Source organism: Pteropus vampyrus, unplaced genomic scaffold (assembly GCF_000151845.1).
Source record: "Pteropus vampyrus isolate Shadow unplaced genomic scaffold, Pvam_2.0 Scaffold216, whole genome shotgun sequence".
Lineage (NCBI taxonomy): Eukaryota > Metazoa > Chordata > Mammalia > Chiroptera > Pteropodidae > Pteropus > Pteropus vampyrus.
Genome location: NW_011888997.1, coordinates 638,700 through 662,556, shown reverse-complemented (window position 1 = coordinate 662,556; position 23,857 = coordinate 638,700). Strand labels below are relative to the sequence as shown.

Here is a 23,857-nt window from a genome sequence, read left to right as displayed (position 1 = left end):
GTAGGATGTAATTAAAATTAGTACTTATAAATTCAGAGGGTAGTACTTTGGTATATTCATATGTTTTGTGTATTTTGGGCATTAGGGCAAATGATTTTTCTGTTTAGACTCTGTATATCAAGTTATTGAAGATCTCAGAGTTTTAGTGAGGCAGAGTATAGACTCAAGTTTTAGAAGCTATTTGTGGTCTAACAATTTTATTGGTTAGGAAGATAATCTTAGACTGTTTAGGCCAGCAGATGGCACTCTTACCTTTGTGCTTATATTAAAGACAGGTTTGGACTTGTGGCAACCTTTCTCATAGCTAGATCTCAGAAACTGTTGAGGATTGCATTTCTCTATTTTTATTCAAATAGTTTTATAACAAAGCAAGGAAGTTATTTTTACTGCTCTAGAGGAAAGTGGATGAGTGGACAAAACCATTTCTATAGATAGTCTATTCAATTATTTGTTAGCGCATGAAATAGTTAAGATCCATTTGGAAGAAAAAATGCACTTCCTGCAAATGCAAGTTCTATATTGTATCAGTTCTTTTCTTCCTTTATTTATAACTCAGAATCTTAATCTGATAAATCCAGCTGGATGGACAATAGAATGAGAACAATGTTCCTCTTTTCCTTTGTTTTTTTTGGGATTTCATAATATCTTAGAGTCATTGAATATTGGTGCTGCAAATTTTGTGATCAACTAGTTGAATATACAAACTTTTAAGTAAGAAAACCATGGCCCACAAAAATTAAACGGTTTGTCCAACCTGAAGGTAGAAACCTCTGCTTTCATTGAGAAACAGAAAATGGGCCTTACTCTCTTCAGAGCAAAGCTGGCACAATAACTTAAAGCTGTGTAATTGCATATTCCTCTGCTATTCTCTGATAGCGTGGAAGGCAAGGGAACTTCAGCCACTTGACTTACTGGTGGAGACTGATACATTTGCCATGCTTTGTCAGGTTTTGCTTTGCTTCATAAAATTTCTGCATAAAGCAGCTAAGATTCTAGAATTGCCTCTCAGCTGTATCTAAGTGACCAAATTAGGCAAAAAGGTATTGTAGGAACATTTTCCTCTGGTAATTACTAATTTGAAGAGGGCTGTATGTATCTTTAATCAAATTTAATTTAACCATAGAGAGACATCCCCAAACCCTGTTGATGTAAGAAATGTCCCAACCGCTAGAGGATTTTTATGGGTTTATTTGAGCCAAACTGATGACATATGCCAGAGAGCAAGATCTCAAATGCTCCCGAGAATAACAGTTTTGCAATTTCTTTTATGCATTTGAAATTAAGGAGGAAACATAAGATTACATGAAGATGGGAGATAGCAAAGCAGTGGTTGGATTACAGGAAGGTTAACAAGATTACATGCTCTCTTGAGGGTAGTTATCACTTATTTCAAAGTGTGTTAACCTGGATGCACAGAAACAATGAACAGGGCTGGCTTAACACAAAGATAAGTCTTTTACTAAAAAAGTTACATGCCTGGGGCGTGACTACCCACCATGTTCTGCCCATTTAGGAATTTATGATCAGACCACCCTGACAGGTTACTTTCCATAGAACCCCTTTTTTCATCCACAACCCTACAGTTCCCTACATGTTTCAGGTATAAAATGCCAAAGTCCTGAGACAGCTGAGCTTAACTTCATGAGTAGTTAGCTCATTTATGGTGGAGATATTTGTGGAGCCAGTGAACATTTATAAGAGTATAGGATTCACAGAGTAGCAGGGTCTCCAGTTAGCCTAAGGCAAGGGAGGACTGTGCCACAGTACAGGAACTCCAAGATTTTCAGTATGACACTGAGATGTAAAAACCATCTCACTTTTTTGTTCTGTATCAAATTAAATATGGATTGCTATGCTCTCCTGGCCAGTAGAACATCCAAACTTAAGCTGTTTTTTGGAGACAGCCTCTCCCTCTCCACCTTACTCAGAACAAGAGAGCCAAGGGCCTGACTTGAACCAGGAAAACTCGTCAGGGGTGCTCTGTTCTGTGTCTTGGTTGGTAGTTGCTGAGTGTTTGCTTGTTTAAGCTTGTGTGGCCCGTTTGAAGGTGGTTTGCCATTACCATTCACTCTCTCCATGGGACAGGACTTGTGCAGTGCTCAGCAGCTTGACAGTCACACAGAAGCTCTCCTACTTCTTAGGTGCTGTGAAGACCAATGTGCAGATGCCTTCTATTCCTGGCCTCCCACTTCCAATGGAGGCCGTCATCCCCAGTTGCCAGCCCATGGAAATCCAGCTCTCTTCAAGGACTGGTGGGGCAAAAACCTCCAAGCCCTTTACCTCTGAGATCACATAGCTTAATCCACCTCAATGGGTCTGAAACCAAAACTGGTTACTTTCTCCGAGGGAATTCAGAATACAAAGGCATGTCTGGGAGAACAGAAATTTTTTTTTTTTTTAATTTAAATTCTTGTGGCCAAAGTGTTTTCAGCAAGAAGGATAAGAGAAATTTTAGTTTCTCAACAATGCGGACCATTTCATAAGGCTACACTTTATTCTGGCCATAAATTTTTAGGATGGGTGTCAGTATCTAAGGAGGTGAAAGGAAAATGCAGATTCACAGAAACTGCTGCTTCTAGTTGTTTACACTAACCAGGTCCCTGAGTACCCGCTGGGTGAAAAATGGGTTGAGTTTAAGCGGAACAACTGTTAGAGTATTAAGATTGAGGTGAAGGGAGTGGAGGGGAAGATTATTTCTTCCCCCAGAGGAGTGGGCCTCTTCTGCTATGCAGCTGAAAAGGATTACTGCTACTTGCTGTTCTATTGCCCAACTTGATTGCTTCCTATAAAATAGAATTCACCCTTACTGCCTACTTATTCTTCAGGGCTCCTTGAGAATTCTCTGGGTTAATTCATGCTAAGTGCTTTATTCTAATCAATAATAATACTAATAAGGGCTATTAAGACATTATCGAGACCAGCCGTCCCCAATTTTTTTGGCACCAGGCACTGATGCTCCTATGATAATGTAATGCCTCATGATCTGAGGTGGTGGTACTAGCCCTAAGGAGAGGCTGCAAATACAGATAAAACTTTGTTCACTAGCTCACCTGCTGTGCGACCCAGTTCCTAACAGGCCATGGACTGGTACTGGTCCACAGCTCAGGGGTTGGGGACCCCCTCATCTAGACCACTGAATTCAATTCCCCTCCCATTTTTTTTTTTTTTTAGTTGTTTTTGATGTTCTAGACTAGGATCTGAGATTAATGTAAACTCCTAGAAAACTTTCCAGAGAGGCAGAGGAAAAAAATTATTTCTGCTGTGGTCAACTGCCTCCCCAAATGTTGATATGACAGCTGAATTTTGGGGGCAGGATTCATGTTTTACATTTGTCCTGATGGCTGCATTCAGGTGTGTTGGGGTGGGTTCATACCAGCTGGTGAGAGCTGATTATGTATTTCTCTTCCCAATACTGTGTTGGGGCATCATGATAGTAGCTTGAAATTAGGCACAGTGGGTGTTTATAAGGAGGGGTGAAGACACCAAGTAATAGCTGATTGATAAACATTTATAAGTACATCACTGTCTAAAAATCATACTTGAACCAGTTTACTAAATAATTTATTTTAAAAAAAATGATTGAAAAGATCTAGATTTTTTCATTTCAACCTCATATAAAAAGTCTTCGGAGAGAGTTTGGGTGATTCATAATGAGAAGACTTCATTCTCTCCCCTTTGGCATATATTGATGGTAATAATTTTAAAATGCCACCACTACATTTGTTTAATAAAAGTTAATTGCCTGTGTGCCAATGATAACGTATCTTTAGAATGCCACAGTTTTGCTCTCTATAAAGAAAAATACAAGAAAGCAAGCAAGAAAATCTTTTGAATCAGTGTTTTAAAAAGGTGTATGGAGAGATAATGAGTACCATCAGGATTCTATTACAGCTAATCTCTATTTTTAGGAAGAGCTTTTTGTACCTTCATGCTCATTGTTCCCCGCCCCCCCAGCTCTGTCAGAATAACAGAAGTAAACTGAAATTACTTTGACAATTATCATAAATTTTAAGGAATAGTGTGCTAAGCCTTAGGGGTGCAAGTGGATTAAATGGAATAATGGCTGCAAACTATTGTGCTATTGAAAAAAATTCCTCTCTTCTCGTAAACACAACCACCTCCATAAACAAACAAACAAAATTCTGTGCCTGACTCAGTAATGTTGTATCAGCATCAAGTAATTCTTTATTCTCATTAGAACCAAGGTGAAGGCCAAAGAAATGGTTTTCTGTATATTGCTCTCACATTTCATAGTAGGATTGCTATACAACATGTATTTTTAGTTGAGGATTCTGTTAAGTATCCAAGAAGCTCAGATATCACATATTATTGTTTGAAAAGAAAAAAAAAAAAAAGAGCTCCATTGGAAGTTAAGTAAAAGAGTAAGAGGCCTTCCCTAAGATGTGGAACCCTGCATCACTGCTGATGTGGTCGTCTCTGCGGTTGCTGATGTTCACGCTTCAAGGGCTATTAGCTACACAGCCACGGATCTACCAAGCAATGCCTCTGAGACCCTCAAGAAGTCATGCACATGGCATTTTACTTTATGAAGCATCTCATATTGGCTTTATTCAAATATCTCAGGGTCTAGTGTTAACCACAGATGCACTAGTTTTCAATTCAGAGCCTTGAGCTTTAGTTCAGATGGGGAGGTGAGGCCTGCAGGAGCTCTCTAAAGGTGCACCTCTGTACATGTGGCTGGATCTCCTCCTCCACTCCTCCAGGGAAGGGGTCTGGTTAGAGTACCAGAAACTCATCATAAAGCTTATATTTCATAAAGACTATATAAAGCTTATGTAGTCTCTTCTTAGGTCTTCTAGCCCTAAAATGGTTAGCCAGATGTTACCCCCTATTTCTTATATCTTATGAGGAGTGAAATTGTGGTTGTTTGAGGATGAGAGACACGTGAGTGTCAGGATTTTGCTGTGAACCTGAGCATGTCAGATCTTAAGTTCATGGACTTAAGCACACATTCCTAAAGTCAACGTAACCCTCAAATCTACTCTTAGTAGTCCAACATAATATAAGCAAAATGCTCAGAATTTTTGACCCACTATAAGAACAATGCTCTGGATTTCTGATATATGGCCATTTATAAGTTAAGATATTCAATTCAGTCATTATATTTTCATGCATTGGAGTTTATTTATGAAGGCAATTATTAATCAGGCATTTCCTGAGACCAAACATATGTATATGAAATGAATCAAGAACATTTAAAACAAGGAAACTATAAATAATAATACCTAACATTCACTGTCTACTTTTTCTGTGCCAGGAACCGTGACAAGGGCTTCTAAAGGATTATTCATTGAGAAATCTAGGATCACACAACTTGTAAGTTTTAGAGCTAGGATATGAGTACAACTGGTCTAAATCTGTGGACTTAACCTTCTGCAATACAGCTATCACATCACACAAAACGATGTACATGGGCAATAAAGAGACAGCTGCAGAGTCATCCAAGGAGGGAACACTTCTTGAAAGACATAAACTTGGTGCCAATTTTTGACATATGTTACTGTGACTTAACGCCATGGGATGTATCAACAACTTAAAGTACATAGATTTACAAATTTGAAAATCATTTAAAATTTTGTAAGGAGAAAATGCCACATGTACTAGTTTAAATTTACAGGCACAAGTAATTTGTCACTATTTTCCATCTCTTGATCTCTCTAATCCATCAACACACCACTGCCAGAATTTTTGTGAACTGCTCTTTCACCTCAAATTACCATCACCTTCCCAAGCTTTGGTTCACGAATTAATATTATCACTTTTGCAGCTGGTCAACAGAATACTTTCATGATCTTAGCCTTTATCATGTGTTTGGCTTATTGTAGGTTATTATAGAGATCGGTTGAATGAGTTCTAATGAAATATTGTCTGATTTTTGTCTTCCTTAAATCCACATTACTTTTGTTAATCAAACTTTTTTATTCCAAACTCCCTCTGCTCCTGCCTTGCAAAGAAGAAATATACATAACATTAAGCTCTTAATAAGAATGAGAAGGGTAAGAGGCATTACTTTCCAAGGACTTGGGGTGAATGCAATTCTAAGGCAGGAGGCCAAACCCTCTTGAAAGATAAAAAGTTTAATTTAGCTAGAAGGGTGTCCTGATTCTCATTTGTGTTTAAGTGGTGTGTGTTGGAAGGTTGTTCTATCAATGGCTGCCAGATAGACTCTGTTGATGATTTGACTCTGAAGGTATTCAAAGGAGTGCCTGTAGAGTGGTTAGGAATTAGCTAATTGCTTCTTTAGACTAGACTAATACACTTTTTTTTGGACTACACTCATGCCTTTCCCAAAGGGACATTGTCACATAATGTTTGCACAAGTGCTTCCTATTTGTAAATTTGCCAGAACTGTGTTCTGTGTGATTTTGCTTACATACCCAAATCTCCCTGCATTGCCAGCACTCCGACATCATTAATGACCTCACTAATGCCGTTTTGATAAAACGTTTACATCATTGCTTCTCTTATATCTTGTTCTTGACGCATATCGAATGTCTGTACTACATTTCCCCACATCCTTCATTTACCACATATTTGTTTGATGGGGTGTTATTTTAAGTTATTAGTGTTCTGTACTTTTAATTCCCATTTGGCTAGAACTCAAATATTTGGTTCGCCAGGTCTTGAGCCTTGCACCTTGGCGATTTTTCTGCTAAAGGCACAGTAATGAGGAATATTGCCTATTTAGAGGTCTCATGTAGTTTATCTCCCTGCCTCACTGTTCTTTGGGAAGAGTTACTTTTCTTTGTGCTTCTATAAGACAAAGACAGCCAGTTTGACTTGAAAGGTATCTGCAACTGCTGTCCTTTCTTATACTATTTCTAGCTAATTTCATTTCCACAGTAGTTCTCTTCTATGGATTCTGAGTTGCCTGTTCTCTGGGATTGGTTATTTTTCTAATAGAAGTAGCTTCTGCCTCAGATCATTGTCATCTCATGGTCTCCTGGGGCCTGATATTGACTTTCTTATCTGTTTAGATTCCTGAATGATAGCTTTATTATTTTGACCTCTGGGCTGTATGCTCCTTAACTTTGGTCTTACTGAACTTCCTGTTTTATGCTGGTATAGCTCATCTATATCTGATCTATCTCAGAAATTCCTGCAAGAATGTTGGTCTGAGACTAGTAAAAGGGGCTTTTGTCTTTTTTGCTTCACTCATCTGTTAGCTCTTCCTTTTGTTCTGTTTGCCATGATCTTTCTTTGTTAAGTAGCCAGCATAAACAACATTAACTAGCTTTTTCTAATGTTTAATATTCACTTTGAACATTTAAAGGGGTATGTACTATGCAGCTGTATCCACTACCATATCCACTTCTTGCTTACCTTCTAAACCGCCCCATTTCCAGCATTATGGGTGCGTCCTAATTACTATGCAGTCATACTCAAATCACCTGGGGTGCTTTTAAAAAATAAAGATGATCCAGCCTCACCCCAGACATATTGAATCAGTCTCTGGGGTATGGGAACTGGATGTTTTTAAAATACTTCCCAAGTGATTCTAAAGTGTGGTTATAATCGAGAACCATAGCCTCAGCCAATCAGTATGCTATGATATTTCTTCTGGTGGCTGTTATTTGTTCACTTTTTAAGGCAAGGATGCATATTTACACTTATGGGCAAAGTGAAGGGGGAAATATGCAGCCCAATGGCTGCTGGCTGTCATCTCATGACCAGCCTTAGGATGAAGTTGATGCTTTGGACAGTAAAGCAGAGAAAGTGATCTCTGATGACTTCTTTGAGCCATTGAATTAGTTAACTCTGGAACTTGCCCTACCTGTGGACTTCCTATTATGTGAGAAGATAGACTTCTGAGTCAAGGAAACTGGGATTGGAGAGATTAAATGACTCATAGAAGACACTCAAACCCAAGTTTTAAGTGTTTAGTGTTTTTTCTGCGCACCTGTGAAAATACCTCTGAAGAAATTGGCGAGTACAAAAGGCATGAGAAAACAGTGCCTGCTCCCAAGAAAGTCACAATCTCTTCCAGCGAGATAAAACACAGTTGTTGGAAACCTTATCAAACAATCCTTGTAACAAACTGACAGCATGTTAGAATTTACAAAGGATTTTGACATTTGTTATCTCTTTTTATCCTCTCAAGAAACTCTTACGTAGGATTTTTTATACTAACTTTACAACTGAGGAGATTGAGTCTTAGAGAGGATTTTCTATTTGCCCAAATTGATCGGTTTGGTAGCTGAGCTAGGAGCTGAACCCAGATCTTCAGACTCCAAATACAGTGTCCTTTTTGCTATCTCTCTAGCTGTGAATGGTCTTTATATTTTGGAATTCCATTATGTCTTTGTTACCTGAATATAGAGACACAGGATTCAAGAGCAACAGTGACTTGTCACACACGCCGACCTAATCTATATGGAGAGTTGTGGATTTTTGTTCTTGTATATGAAGGGTGGATGAAGTTCATGGAGATTGTTGAGCTCAAGTGGGGAATGTTTTGTTTTGGAAGATCAGAGTCTAAGTTTTCTGGGGAGGATTTAATCTGAGTTAAATTGTTCAAGATTACCATCCAAGGGAATTGGGTTCAATTGTGGGAGCAGGAGGCGCACTTCTATTTTATTCCTATATTCATTTTATTGCCTGATCTCGTGTACTTTTATTGCATCCTTTTGTGGATACAATGGCCACATTCTTGATATACACAAATTTGCAGAAATTCCTGTTATTTGTGTTCTGGAGCTTTTTACTTTCCCCACCCAGTCCAACAAACTCAAGGTAAACCAATTGCTGTTATCTATAAACTGCTCCTATGACAAGTTTTCCCCTAACTCCCACGAGATGAGAAGAACAGTCTAGCAGTCTTCCCCTTGTACTGCTCATAATTCTGAGAAGATGTGGGGAAGATAGTAAACCAATTAAATAGTGCAGCTGTACAAACATTTCAGCTATAATCTATAAAGTTCAGATCATGAATTTTCATTGTCTTCTTTCCCCATATGGAATCTCATTGTTTCTTTCAATTATATTTTAAAAATGTGTTTATGTAAGATGGAATGTTCTTTAGCTAGTTAAAGTAAATTTAAGCTACAGTTGGAATGTTGAAATGAAATTTTTAAAGGGAAGATATTTTGGGGAGAAAATTTATTTAGAATAAATAATAGTCTTTGAGAATGGAAATAATTGAATTTCTGAGTCTAGCTTAGACTATGTCAGCATAAGATTCACTTTTGATGTTTCTCAGCAGTTCCTTAATGAACCAATTCTTGGGATAGGTGCTTAGTTTAGTAATCCAAGACACTGCTAAAAGTATAATCATTGCAATGAATATTTATGAGCACCTACTCTAAAACAGAGCCTGTTTCAAGCACTTTACATGAGTTATGCCATTTAATCTTCAAAAGGACCTGATCATGTGTTTATAGTTTCAATCCCCATTTTGCAGATAAAGAAACAAAGGTATAGAGAGATGAATAAATTGCTTTGTCTTATAGCAAGACAAAGTTTAAACCCAGACATTTTGACTATAGATTCATACTTTGAACCATGATACTTTATTACCTTCCTTCTACAGGAAACAACTCATTTAATTGGTTTTCCTTTAAATGACCTTTTTCTTCCTAGAACTGCAAACTGGTCGGCTATCTAACTGGTTAACCAGTTTTCAGGTGACAATGACACAATTTTCCCTATTTCATTACTGAAAGGCAGACTATGAAAAATTATTTCCTGGAAGCAATTAGAGGGAGGAAAATAAATTTTGCAGCTCTATTTTAAACATGTGGACAAAATTACCTTTTTTTTTTTTTTACTTTTTGATTGTTGAGACACTTTTACTTTACATGTAATAAAAAATAGAACCATGTGTTGAACATTCCATATTCCATACTTTTGATGTTCCTACATCCTCCTAGAAAATAATTCACTGAGTCTCAAGGACAAATTTATTCTTTTTTTCCAAAAGAATGAATTCATACTTGTAACTCTCTAGGAAGTGACAAATTTTCAAATGAACTGTTCCAATTGGTTGCTCCTTGTTCACATGCTCTGCTGTTTTAAGAATGTGGCTTTGCTTCTCTTTAGAAGACAAGTAGTAGATTAGTGGTGACTAATGATTCAAGTAAATATCCCTTAGTTCTTGATATTTCTTTGTATATGCCTAAATTTCCCAAAACATGTTTTAGGTACTTTAGGGAGGAAGGCACAGAAGATAAATGGCTTTTCAAAGCTTATGCATTTGTGAGCCAGAGGTGGAGTCACTGTCTTAACCTATAACACTTTCAGCTAAATTTCTCTCCCTCTCTCATATTAATTGCAATTTAGTCATTGCAGATACCAGTCAAGCAAGAAAGAGTGCTTCGAAGTGTTCCGTCTCTTTAAGGGTTTGTCATTTATATATATATATTTGAACATGTACCAAATATAAGACCTGCCACATTCAGAGGACTCCACTCTGGCTTCTGAGGGACTCTGTCGATCACTACTAAACAGGAATGATAAAGCTTTAAGAAGCTGAGACACTTCAGCAAGACAGAAAAGAATGCTTGGCAAACAGGGATGCTAATTAGCTAACTTGCCCCTCCTTGCCCCTTTGTTAAGGTTTATTTCCAGCGAGCTGTTATTCCTCCATATACACAAAATTTGCAGAAATTCCTGTTATCTGTGTTCTGCTACAAGAACAAGCAACACCATTATGCTACAAGAAACACCATTATGAAATCTGATACTACATTTGCAGTGAGAATGTCAAGGATGCTGCCTACCACGGGGCTCAGTGATCCATTGAGAAAGCCTCCTGTGAGAAGTTCCATTTAGCTCTCAGTGCTAAGAAAAGTGCTGCTTTCTCTGAGGAACCTTAGCATCTTTATTTCTCTTTTTTTAACAACAAAAATCAGCCTTAATTTTCTTTTCCCTTTGACTTACCTTAGAGAAAAAAATGAATTATGTGGACACTTATGATCTGAATACTTGCTTTACTCCCTCTCGACACATGCCTTAAATTTCCCCTGGAATGAATTGATTGTTTACTATTTTACTATATGTTTTTTTGTTGTATGTTGCTTAAAATTCTTTGTAAGATTTAGTTGGGGCATAAAATATCTAGAAATTGAATTTGTTGTGAGAACAACTGGGAGAGGAATGGGTTTTGTTCTTTATGGTGTTCTTTTGATAAAAGAAATTCTTTTCTTTTAAGGAGGAAAAAAATTTTATTCTACCTTTGAGGTTGAATAAGTGGAGACATACAAATTAAACTGACAAGAGATTACCAAGAGAAAAGACATTTTTCTCTTGCTACAGGAGTATTCATGGAAAAGTGTGACTTAAGGAGGCAGTGAGAGTTTGGGGTATATGTACCATCTTAATGGAGTAGAGAGAAGGGCACGTGGGAAAACAAATGCCTTTTAGCAAAGATAAATGGGCCCTAAGAGAATAGATGAGAGATAGGATAGTTTCGTGACAACATCTGTTTAATTTCTTATCCTGGTGCCAACTTCTTGTCCTCTGTAATAGGAGCCAATCTTCCCCTGGTTACAAAATTCCCAGGGAGGGGATTTATGATAGATGAATTCTTTTGGGAGGTTTTGCTATTAGACTGATAAGGAAAGTTCAGAAAAAACAAAAAATAAAAACAAAAATCCCTTCACAGTGGTATATTCTGGATCCTTTCCCTTCCAAAGAACACTGTTCTCAGGAAAGGAAGTTAATCTGGGTAGACTATTTGATACTTGCCGACGTAAGAAACGTCCAAACCTGTAAAAAATTTTTATAACATTTTATTTGAGCCAAAGTGATAACAGTTGCCGAGAAGCAAGAGCTCAAATGCTTCAGAGAATGACTGTTTGGGATTGAATTACAGGATAGTTAACAAAATTATGTGCTTTCTTGAGAGTGATTAAGCTTATTTCAAAGGTGTGTTAACCTAGATGCACAAGAACAATGGACAGGGATTGCTTAAGGCAAAGGTAAACCTTTTACTAAAAAAGTTATATGCCTGGGGCGTTACTACCCACCATGACCTGCCCAGTTAGAAATTTATGGTTAGATCTCCTCGTGAGGTTACTTTCAATAAACCCCCCTTTTTTTGTCCAATGCTGCAAACTTTGTGGATTAGAGTGGGCTCCAGGAATGTATTTTCCAGGTTTTAATGAAATCTGATAGATCAACACCTCCTTCTCTTAGCTGCTAATGGTGTTGTAGCTTCTGATAAAATTTCCAGAGGGCCTATGATATTATTTCTTCAAGCTCTTTCTATACTCTAACTCACCACACAAACCTTCAAGATTAAGATAATTCCTGACATCTCATTTCCTATTTCCCAGTTGTAAAAGTATTCTCCTTTTTTGCTTCAAATGACACTACTTAGCATTTCTCACATTAGGGCGGAGCAGCCCTTTTTATTGAAAAGAATCCTTTCTTCTGCACTTTTACTTTTCCTTAGATTTGTTTTGTTTTTGGTCTAATTAGGCTCACAGTCTCCAATTATTTCTGCCAAGATTAAAGAGTTAAGTACTAACATAGACAGAAGTTAATTCAGGTACATAGCATTTGTTCAACAAACATACATAATATCTTATAAAAGTGTGTTGTGAGTGTTAAGTTCAAAGTACATTCCTAGTCTGTCTACTTCTTTGTGTCACAACTGTTAACCTGATTTTTTTTAAATCAAATTCTCATTTGTACCTTAAAAACTCCTTAATTTATCACTTTGCTGCCTTTCTTGCATCCCTACTACCAATCCATTTGTCCTGAGTGTGGACAATGTGATCTTTCAAAGGTAAAAGAGATCATTAAAAGTCAAAACCTTTGATGGTTATGCCCTGCTTTTAGAATAAAACCCTTGCTTCTGAACATGGCCCACAAAACCCAGCAAGACTTTAGCTCCGTATCTCATTTTGGACCTCTATTCTTTTCATCTCCCGAGCTTTTACTCTCCACCTACACTGGCTGCCCTTCTCTTCCTGTGAGTCACGAAGCTCATTCTTGCCTAGGGTCTTTGAACAGGGTGTTTCCCTTGTCTGGGCTGTCTTCGTCCAGCTTTTTTTAGGACTAGTTCTCATCATTTATCACCTTCCCAGGGAAGCGCTCTCTGACTACTTTCCTTTAAAGTCACTGCCTTATCCATTTTCTCTCACATTACCTTGTTTGATTTTCTTTATATAACAGTCACTCTATGAAATTATTTGTTTACTTGTTTATTATCCATCTCTGCTACAGAATGTAAACTCAGTAAGACTAACACACTGTTTACTTATTCACTGCTGTGACCTTATTAACTTCCCTATAGGCACTCATTGACATTAGTTGAGTGAATCAAGTCAAATAGAAAAAAAAAAAAAAGATTATACTACTTTCTAAATAGTTATGGAATGATGTTTTCCAATGAAACAGTAAATTAATAGAGCAGATGAGGAAAATTGGTTTTGAATTTATTTTATATGAGTATTATAAAAACAATTTTCTTCAAATGCTTGGGCAGATGTTCATATTGCATAATTTTAAAATTTTTGAAATAATTATAAACTTTCGGAAAAGTTGAAATATAGTACCAGAATTTTTTTTGAATCACTTGATAATATGTCGTTCACTCCTTAATACTTTGTGTGCGTTTCATACTAACGAGGATGTTCTCCTACATAACCAAATTGAACTACCAAATCAAGAAATTTACATTGATACATTACTATGGTATAATCTTCAGAATCCATTGATGTTTCATTAATTGTTCCAATAATGCCACTTATAGCAAAAGGATCCAATATAATCACTTGTTCACTTTTGAAAATAAAAGGTCAATTATTTTGAAGAATGTTCCTTAATTTGGGTTGTCTGAGATTTCCTCAAGATTAGACTCAATCTTTGGCAGGAGCATGCCAGAAGTGATGCTGAATTCTTCTCATTGCATCTTGTCATGTGGCATATAATTTTGGTTTGTCTCATTGTTGTTGATGTTTGTTTTTTTGATTAAGGTGATGTCTGTCAGACTTTTCCACTGTAAAGTTTCTTCTGTTTTGATTAAGGTGATGTCTGTCAGACTTTTCCACTGTAAAGTTTCTTCTCTTCGTAATAAGTAAATATTCTGTGGGGAGATACTTTAAGACAATATAAAAAATCTCTTTCCTCATCAAACAATCAATTTATCCATTTATTTAAATGTATTCGTTTCCTATTTCGTTCAATGGGTTACGCTCCATTATCTTTATTTGATATGATGCTCAAATTGTCCTTAATTAACCAGTAGAAGTTTGTTTAAGCTGTTTTTGTGTCCTTTTGACATATCTCCTTCATTCTTTGTGTACATCCTTGCTCTCAGGCCTAACAAGATCTTCCAGGCTTATCTTGTATATTTCCTGCTTCACTTCTGTCTATAGTCAGCCATTTCTCAAGGAGCCTTAATTTCATTTAGTGGAGAATGGTAATTTGAAGCCAAAATCTGGACACCAGGTGTGCTAATTATTATCGGGTGTCATTGCCTACAGGCTTACTTAGTGAACAAAGATCTAGAGAATAAAAAATATTTAATATACATATTTATATCTATATTTCTATACATAGGTATATCTGAATGTATTGATCTGTCTAAAAAAAAAAAGTCTATAAATTCACACAATTCCTCCAATTTTAGTCTTTCCTAACCATATCCAATCTGCCCCACTGGATGAATTTACATGTAATGATTTTATCAGCCTAACTGAACCCCAAGTCTAGTATGAGATTTTATTGCAAACAAACAAAAAAATCCCATCCATAATGAGTATAATATCTATTATCTGAGAAACACTATGGGTGGATGGGCTATTTTGGGAAAAATACTGAGAAATGTACCCTAAATATTAAATGAAGGTATAACAAGTTTTCACAACTATCATACTCTATTCATTAAAATTCATAGAAATGAAACACCTTTTCCCCATCGACTTCATCTGGATTAAGGGAATTACTGCTTATATTTTTGCTGCCGTTTTACCTAATATGTTTCTTGATGCTCTTAAAATTTGTACTACATTGCTTATTTCATGTATATGTATTTATTTATCATATTATATATTTACATGACATATGCCATAGTTGTATAAAAATAGGATCAATTTATGATCTGAGAGTAGATGTTTAGCAATTTCAGTGTTCCTCGTGTTGATGTTAGAAACATCAAACATATAGAGAATTTTTATGAGTTTGAGTCAAACAGAGGATATGCCTGGAAGCAAGATCTTAACAGATTGAGAAAAATGCATCTGAGAATAAGTTTGCAGTTTCTTTTATGAATTTGAGATTAAGGAGGGAATGTAAGGAAGGTAGGAGAAAGCAAGATGGAGATTGGATTATAGTAGTTAAGGTTATGGGCTCTTTTGTATGCTTTAGAAGGTAGGGTCTGAAAGGGGGTATTTCAAAGGTGTGTTAACCTAGATGCACAGAAATAGTGGACAGGGCTGGCTTAAGCTTTTTACTAAAGAAGTTATATGCCTGGAGTGTGACTACCCACCATCATCTGCCCCCTTAGGAATTTATGATCAGATCATCCTGTGAGGTTACTTTCTGTAGAACCTTTTTTCTTCCACACTCAATAGAAATCAGTGCCAAATCATCTGACCACCAGTAAATGCTGAGCAGGTGAGAGGGAGGACAGTAAGTATTTGGGCAGTCAGAAGTAAGGACTCAGAAAAATGAGAATATCAGTTCTTCTGGATAACTGGGTAACAATTCCAAATATAACTTTAGTGTTGTCATAAACCTATGTGAATGTGAATTGGCCATTAAAATATTAAATGTCACTTTTATGTCAGTAAAAATGGGAACATATGGTAATTAGGAGGAAAAAAGGACCAGTATTGGGACTAGCAAAGCTGGTACAGGGAAAGAGCTGGAAGTGCGGCAGGCTGGTTCCCCTGATGGTGGAGGATAGTTCACTTGTTGAAGGCGAAGTGAAAACAAAATACCTTGCAATTAAATGCCTGTTCTGAACTTTAGCCTCGAGTGAGATTCCTGGTTGGTCTTTTGAAATGATTAAGGTCAGTAATTTAAAATGAAAACATTTTATCTGTTGTCAATAATACACTCTTTTTTGAGAGCCAGATCTAAATGCTCACCCTTTTCTGGTCTTTGGCTCCACAGTTTTCCAGAAATACCTACGACGGAGTTGCTTTTCTTGCTCCAGCAGGAAAGAAAGCTAATGGGGAAAAAATACTTGCACTGAAGTAAGTTTTCACTTAATTTTCAATCTCATTTTAAAGAAAGAAGCAAAAAGATTTCTATAAAAAAGCCACATAAAATATCTTAAGGATACTGAATGGTTTAATTAAGGTTTACTGTTATTTCATTTTAATGATTTCAATTGTGATATAGATCATTAGTTTTCTTTTTTTTTTATTACAGTCAAATTGCTTTATAAAGTGATGCTATTAAATCAGTGTTCTATAACATAAAAAGGAAATTAGTTTATTCTAGCTTTTGGTGTTTGTGAAAAGATTAATTTTGGTAAAACTGTTCTTTTACTTAACAGTACTATGGCTTTAAAAAATACAGAAACCTAGTGGGAACAAATTCATCTTGTCTGTAAGCTTAGTTTTATTATGAAAAAAAAGAAGATTCGGTTCAAATTCTTTGCCTTTTTAAGTTTTCTTTGTGTGTGTGTGTGTGTGTGTGTGTGTGTGTGTGTATGTGGTCCAAATGCTGTTATAAATACTGTAAATGGCCATTATGTAGAATTCAGAAAAAATTTCCCCTTGATCTATGAAGATATAGCAAAGGTAAAGTTTTAAAGTTGTTAAGGAGCCAGTAACTGCATTGATTCCTCTTTGCCACTAGATGTCTCTGTATAGATTCTCTTTCTACCTGAGAGGCTTCTTTATAAAGATACCAGCAAAACAGGGAGATGTCTGGTACTCCCATGGCGTTTTTCCCTGCTCTAATTTAGCGGCCTGGTACTGACCAGATGCTTTCCCTCCTTTCTGGAAGATTAATTCTAGAGGACTGGATAGGACTTGAACTAAACAAAAGGAGACCAAAATTAGACGTTAGGCATTTGTCCAAATATGTACTTTATTAACTAGTCATTCTAGAAAATGTGAGAATTCCTGCGGATACAATTTAGATTTACAGACAAATTTCAATTAAGAATGATAAAATGAGGAGGGGCTTGGGTTTGAACTGGATAACCAAAAGGACAGATAATTTAAAATTATGTTGAGTAATGAAATATCGATTTATGTTTTGAATGTGGTGTCTGGGACAATGAAATTTCAGTAATAGACATACAGATAATATTCTCCAAGGAAACTTGGAATTGTTGAGATTTCTTATATAGCTCCTTATCTCATAACTCTTCTCTGTTTTCTGTACTTGACTAAGGTTAACCACGTCAGCAGTCAGAACACGTGATAGCTAAACCTGAGCTCATTTCATCTTACGTTTGTTTAATTTTTAGTTCTTAGTATACCTGCAAAAGTATACTGTAATCTTAAAACACTGAATGATTTGATTCAAAATGTCTCCTGTTCAGTTTTATGTTGTATAGTCGTAAGAGTGGATTGGAATAATAATAAAATTCCTTGTTATACTCTGTGTTTTGAAATTATCAGAATGTTTCAATACATTTTTAATAACAGTTGATAATCTATTTAAAACCTGAATTTGAGTAAAATCTTTTTGGAAAATAATTATTTATTAAACCAATGGATTATTTCAACAAGATTAGATCCTGCATTAAAATACTCTAAGTATACATTTATCAGTTGAATATATTTTAACCAATTTTGTGCTTAAATAATCTTTTATAGTGTTGGTTTACATTTAATGACATGTTACCTATTATAACTCAATATAGAAATATATAGAGAATAAAAAAATTAAGAAGTACCAAATAACCAAATTAAAAAAAAATTTAAATAAAGCATCTATATTTTGGGGGTTGTTTTTATGCAAACTTTCTTCTCAGTGTTGAATAAAAAGACACAAGTGGATACTAGTCTTCTATTTCCCTTCTAATTTCCCTTTGTGACCTTCGAGAAATGATCTTTGAGACATCATTACTTTGAGAAAGTGATCTTTGAGAAATGATATTTGGGCAAGCTGGGAGAATGAGAAGACTGCAGAAAGGCAATTGGTAGGTGGTTCCTGAAAAATAGGAAGAAAATTTTTATAACCCAAAAGCTAGAGAATTTGATAATCCTGGGCCAAAAGCTAGAGAAATTGATAGTCTTGAAAATATCATTGAATGAAGTTTATAAACCATTTAGAGAATGAAAAAGTGATTATTATAAATAAGCATGTGGAATCAAAAAGTCAAATAAAAGTTGGGGAGGATGCCAAGAAAACAGAGCCCCTGTATACTGCTGGTAGGGATATAAAGTGTTACAGCCAGTTTGGAAGAGAATCTGTCAATTCCTCAAGTGATTAAACATAGAGTTACTATATGACTCAACAAATGGTTATGTGCCTAAGAGAAATAAAAACATATGTCCACACAAAAGCTTATACCTGAGTGTTAAAGCAACATTATTCATAAGACCCCAAATGTGGAAACAACCCAATATCCATCAATCGACAAATAGATGAAATATGATATAGCCTAGATGAAATATGATATAGCCATACAATGGAATATTGTTTGACCATAAAAAGGAATGAAGTACTGATATATGATACAATATGGATAAACCTCAAAAACATTATGTTAAGTGAAAGAAGCCAGTCACAAAGACTACAAATCCATATAGACAGAAAGTGGATTAGTGGTTGCTTAGGGCTGGAGGAGACAGCCAGAGTGATATTTAAAGAGGACAGGGTTTTTTTTTTTGAGGCGATTAAAATATTTTAAATGGATTGTGGTTATGTTTCCCCAACTCTGACTATAGTAACACCATTGAATTATACACCTTAAATGAGTGAATTGTATGTTATGTGAATTATATCTCAATAAAGCTGTTAAAAAAAGAGAAGAGAAAGAAGTAAAATATTGATATATACTACAACATGGACAACCCCTAAAAACATATGCTGAGTGAAAGAAGCCAGTCCCTCAGGGGAGCCCAAAGGTAGGGCTTCCAATCAGGTATTTATTATTCTCCCAGCCAGTTGCAGTCTGCCAATCAGAGATCATTTCTACCATAAGCAAACTTGCCTAGTAAAATATGTAACATGCCAGCTCTTATTGGGTTACCAAGGGAACAGAGCTGGAAAGTTAACTAAAGGTCAAATTCTCATGTATAAGGTGAAAAGATATTGCTACCTTTTTGCCTTCAGACATACTCTGAACTGTGTATACTAATGTATTTCCTATTCAGATTCTGTTCATCTTGACTTATATGATTTCCATCTTATTCTTGGAATAATCGGGACTACTCACACCAAAAAGATTACATTTGTTGTTTGTCATCGTTATTGTTTTTTCTCTCCATCAGCTGTGCCGACCATCTTCTTTCCGTGAACTGGAAAACCAGTTGTGAGCATACATGATAACCAGTGATAAAGAGTTAACAAGGTGGGACACGATAGTCATTGCCAGAGCATAGATTTTTTCCATTAGTATCAGAGAGAGCTCCTTCTATGTAACTGGAATGAATGGAGGTTGATATATCTGAACAAAGGTGCCCTGGGATGCAAAGTTTCAAAATCCTGTCACTATTTGGACATACCCAATATAGCTCACTTGCTTTTTGTGCAACTGCCTTATGTACACATATTGCTCCTTTTACCCTCTCACATGAAGTCATATCCTAAACATATTTTCTTTGAGTGTTTTTCTTCTGTGAAATGAAACAAAGGTGCAATATATGATGTAGCTGAAACCAACTATCCAGTCAAGATTTAACTAATAGCCAATTAGTGATTTATTTGCAAGTTAGCACCTTTTGGGAATGGAGTATCGGTCTAAAGCCTGTTTAATTAATGTTCATTGTTTTTGTTAAGGGGTAGTAGCAATTCAAGTGTATCTTGTAGAGCCTAGCAAAATGATAAATTATGCTTAGGTTTGTTATTCTTTTGATTTACAATGTTTTTTTTTTTTTTTTTGAAAATAAAAAGTTCACTGATATTCATAGAAAGCAGTGGTTTCAACATTTTAACCAAATGTTTTCTTTCAGATGAACTCTAATGTGGAAGTTAATAATGTAAAACAAGTTAAAGTGAAGTTGTTTAAAATGGGGAAAGGATAGTGGAGTCTGGTGTTCTGCAGCAAACTGCTCAAAATCTTCCTGAACCAGAGGCGGCCTCTGAGGCATCTCTGGAGATCCCAAAGGTTGTGGGGAACTCCTATACAATGCGAAGGATACCAGTTGGAGTGCTAGGCTCATCTTCACAACTAATACTTAGGCAATTCTAGACAAGTCACTTTATCCCTCTGCATTTTGTTTTCTTTGTGTGGAAAATGAGGCATGGAATAAAATGCTTTTTAAGGTTCTTTATACCTCTGATACTTGTGGATTCTGGACTAAGTCCTATTTTGAAGACAGGCACACAAAATTTTAGGTTGGGACTAGAATTTGGCTAAAGGCTTATAGCTATAGCAAAATTAAATTTTAATTCATTGGTTAATATACAAAGATTTAGAGGATAATTTTGTTTTAATTCAGATTTTCAGTTCTAGAACTGTAAAACTTTATTAAATATAAGCCAGGTACCAGCTTTGGAATTTAAAAACCCTCTTTTAATCTACCTCTGCTGGTGGGAGTTAATTGACAGCATATTTCTGATGTTTGATATTTTCACCTTCTTTTATAATCACTGAGTTTTAAATTTTACATTGCAGGCTATAAACAGAGGAAGAAAGTTAGATTTTTGATTATTTTGAATGACTTTTCATTTATGCTAACAACCCTGCTTTTTTGATATGATGCAGTGCTCTAGGAATCACTGTGACAAGTGCAAGCAATGTCAGAGCCCAGGGAAGAAACTTTCTTGGACGAACTTTTCCACTGCGTGCTTCGTTGAGGTTACGTACAGGGAAATATTCTGGCAGCGTACCAAAGCAAAGAGTAGCTGGATATGCTGTGGGCCCGAGCAGCGACCTGGAGACCTGTGCCACAGGTGTTCTTCCTCATTATTGCTACATACATGTTGTACAGTGTCTTGGTGTTCAGGTAAGTGACACAGAGGTATGAGGATGTTTTCCTTACTTACTACATTCAAATGGGCAATGCTATTTGGAAAAACACTTTAAAAAGTTTCATTCCAGGAGCAGCTACTTTACCAGGGCAGATATTCTTGTGTAATTGTATATCCTGCTGGCGGCCAGGAGGCCCAGGTCACACCAAAGCCTGCCAGCATTGGATAAGATGTGGCTATTTCCTGCACCTGTCTTAGACTGTGCCATGATTATAAGAATAATGATATACCTGGTGTATTGAACACTTATGGATCCAATGATAGAATCAGAAAGTAGTTTCTTCTTTAATTTCATTCTTCTTTTACATTTATTCAGTGAAGCTGGTTCTTCTTTTGATCTTGAAAATGTGTGTAATGCAGTTAACTTTTTGGATAATCTTAAGAAATTTCAGAGTCTAAATGCAAAAACCAAAATGTCTAGTCTCATGTAAGAGCTATTGATCTTCATTAAGATGTGAAACTTGATTTAAAGTCAAAGCTTATCCTTTCGTAATCCAGGCCTGCTGTGGGCTGGGAAACCCGTGTCCCCAGACGGATGGCATATCATTGGCTGTATGATGGGCTTTTGCTCTTATGGCTGCCTAGACTTTAGTTCCTCCTGTCTTCACTTACTTATTTCTAATCCTTCCTGTGTTGGTGGGTGGAGAGGAAGGAGAGGACAGGGTCATTTCACTTGACTGGTACCGTGGAGGTGATGATGACGCTCTCTGGATATGGTAGACATTAAAGCTGATTCTTCTCTTGCTTGTACACACATGAAGCTTCTTTAGAATTGATCCCCTCACATTGCAATTCCTGTCATTCCTCTGACATGGGCGAATGCATTTCTAGTTAGCCTAGTTGCTTGCTTCTTCTGTTCCCTCTAGAATGAAAGCCCTTGTTTCTTTCTGTTGATGCTTGTCCATTTGTCCCGCAGGCACTATCAGTATCTGAAATTCTCCATATGTTTTCTCTTTCAGGTAAGATCCGCATTTGTTCCAAGAGAAGTGCTCATATATTCTTTGCACTGATAACTTCCCAGAAAGTAGTTATTCTCTTGCATAGGCTACTTTAGTCAGCTTCTTGCCCCTCCATTACCTCCTTTAAAGTTGTTGTCTTGTGGCTTGCAAAGGATTGGCAATTTTCTGGAAAACTTTAAGAATCCCTCTCTGGGTTCTTGTGGTGTTGGCAATATTTTCTTTCTTAACCTGTGCTGCTGGGTGTTAATTATGGATGTTTACTTAGTGATAATTCATTGTGCGTTACATTTATGTTTTGTGAATTTTCTGTATATTAACCTCTGATAATACTAGTTAAGAAAAAATTAGTCAAAATAATATCATCTGGGTGCTAAAAACGATGAAATACTTATCTTCCTTCCTAATCTCCAACTCTCAATCTTCATACTCCAGTCTTCTCTCTCTTTGACCAATTTTGCTCCTCATTCTAGCTCTTTATTTTAGGAAGTGTCTCAATTGAATCTTTTATTTTAATTACCTGTATATTCAACTACAACCTTGTGAATATTAATATCAAATACTGCATTAAGCCTTTTATCTATGTCATCTCAAGAAATTGTCTTGCAAACTCAAAAAGGTTAAGAATTGTTACCCTCATTTTATAAACAAGAACACTGAGGTTCTAGGACTCAAGTAACTTGCCCAAGGTTGCAGGACAAGTAAACGCCTATCCTAAGATTTGGACCCAAAGTTCTCTGATTCCAAAACCCATGCTTTTTCCTGTAAGACCAGTTTTAGTCTCAGAACAAGGACTCTCATGTGTGACTTGGGGACCGCTCTAAAATATGCAGTGAAGGTGCAAATGCTGGTTATGTCAGGTTTCCAAGAATCTTCCATTTGCTGGAGTCAGAGAGCAAGCATTGCTCGCTTCAGGACTAGTGAACAAAGCCTGCTTGGAACCAGAGGGACTTCTCTGGGAGGTTTATGGCTCTTGTGATGGGCAAAGCTGTGCTTGTCCTAAACTAAACAAAGTAAATGAGTGAAAAAGAAGAGGTTGTCCTCAGAAACAGCCTCTGTATTTGGTTGATACAATTTTATCCTACAAAACAAATTATTAGTGGTCTCAGGACTAAGGTGATCTATTTGTAAACTATAGAAGGTCAAATAATATCGCCCTCTGTTATATGGTCAGGCAGTAATTGCCCATTAGGCCAATTTAGGTAAACAGAACTTGTGCTCCATGAACCAGGTATCTGCTCTAGTGATAACAATGAAGTGAACAATGGAGCTAGGGTTTACTAAGTGCCATTTTGAAGAATTTTTTGTGGTGCTGAAGTGTGGGACCTATAGTACTGAGGCCCATGAGTTAATTCTATTCATTGTTGAATAAAATGTGTAAGATGTTGATGAGTCTGATAGTAGTGTCAGACTCATCAATATTGTATTGGAACCAGAGTTTCATGCATTGCTTTGCTTCAGTTTTTTGATAAGCTCAATCCATTAAATTTAAAATATATCCTGAAAGTATTTTTTCCTAAAATATGATTTTCAGTTTTCCTCATTATAAATATAATAAGAATTCACTATAGATAGTTGAAAACAATTAAAAGAGGATAGTGTAATTATTTATAACTTGGCCATTCTAAGATATACATTGTTAACCTTCTGTTCATTTTATTTATTTATTTGTTTGTTTGTTTATTTATTTATTTATTTTTTATGGTGACATTGGTTAACGAACTCCAATAAGTTTCAGCTGTACACTTTAACAGTAAGGCACATATATATTTACACTGTGTGTTCACTTCCCATAGTTAGATTTCTTTCTGTCACCACATATTTGA

At 36.2% G+C, this 23,857-nt stretch overlaps 1 pseudogene; it reads left to right on the top strand.

The window, feature by feature from the left end:
* LOC105300639 overlaps positions 1-23,857 on the top strand; it is a 504,401-nt pseudogene that overhangs the window by 27,008 nt on the left and 453,536 nt on the right.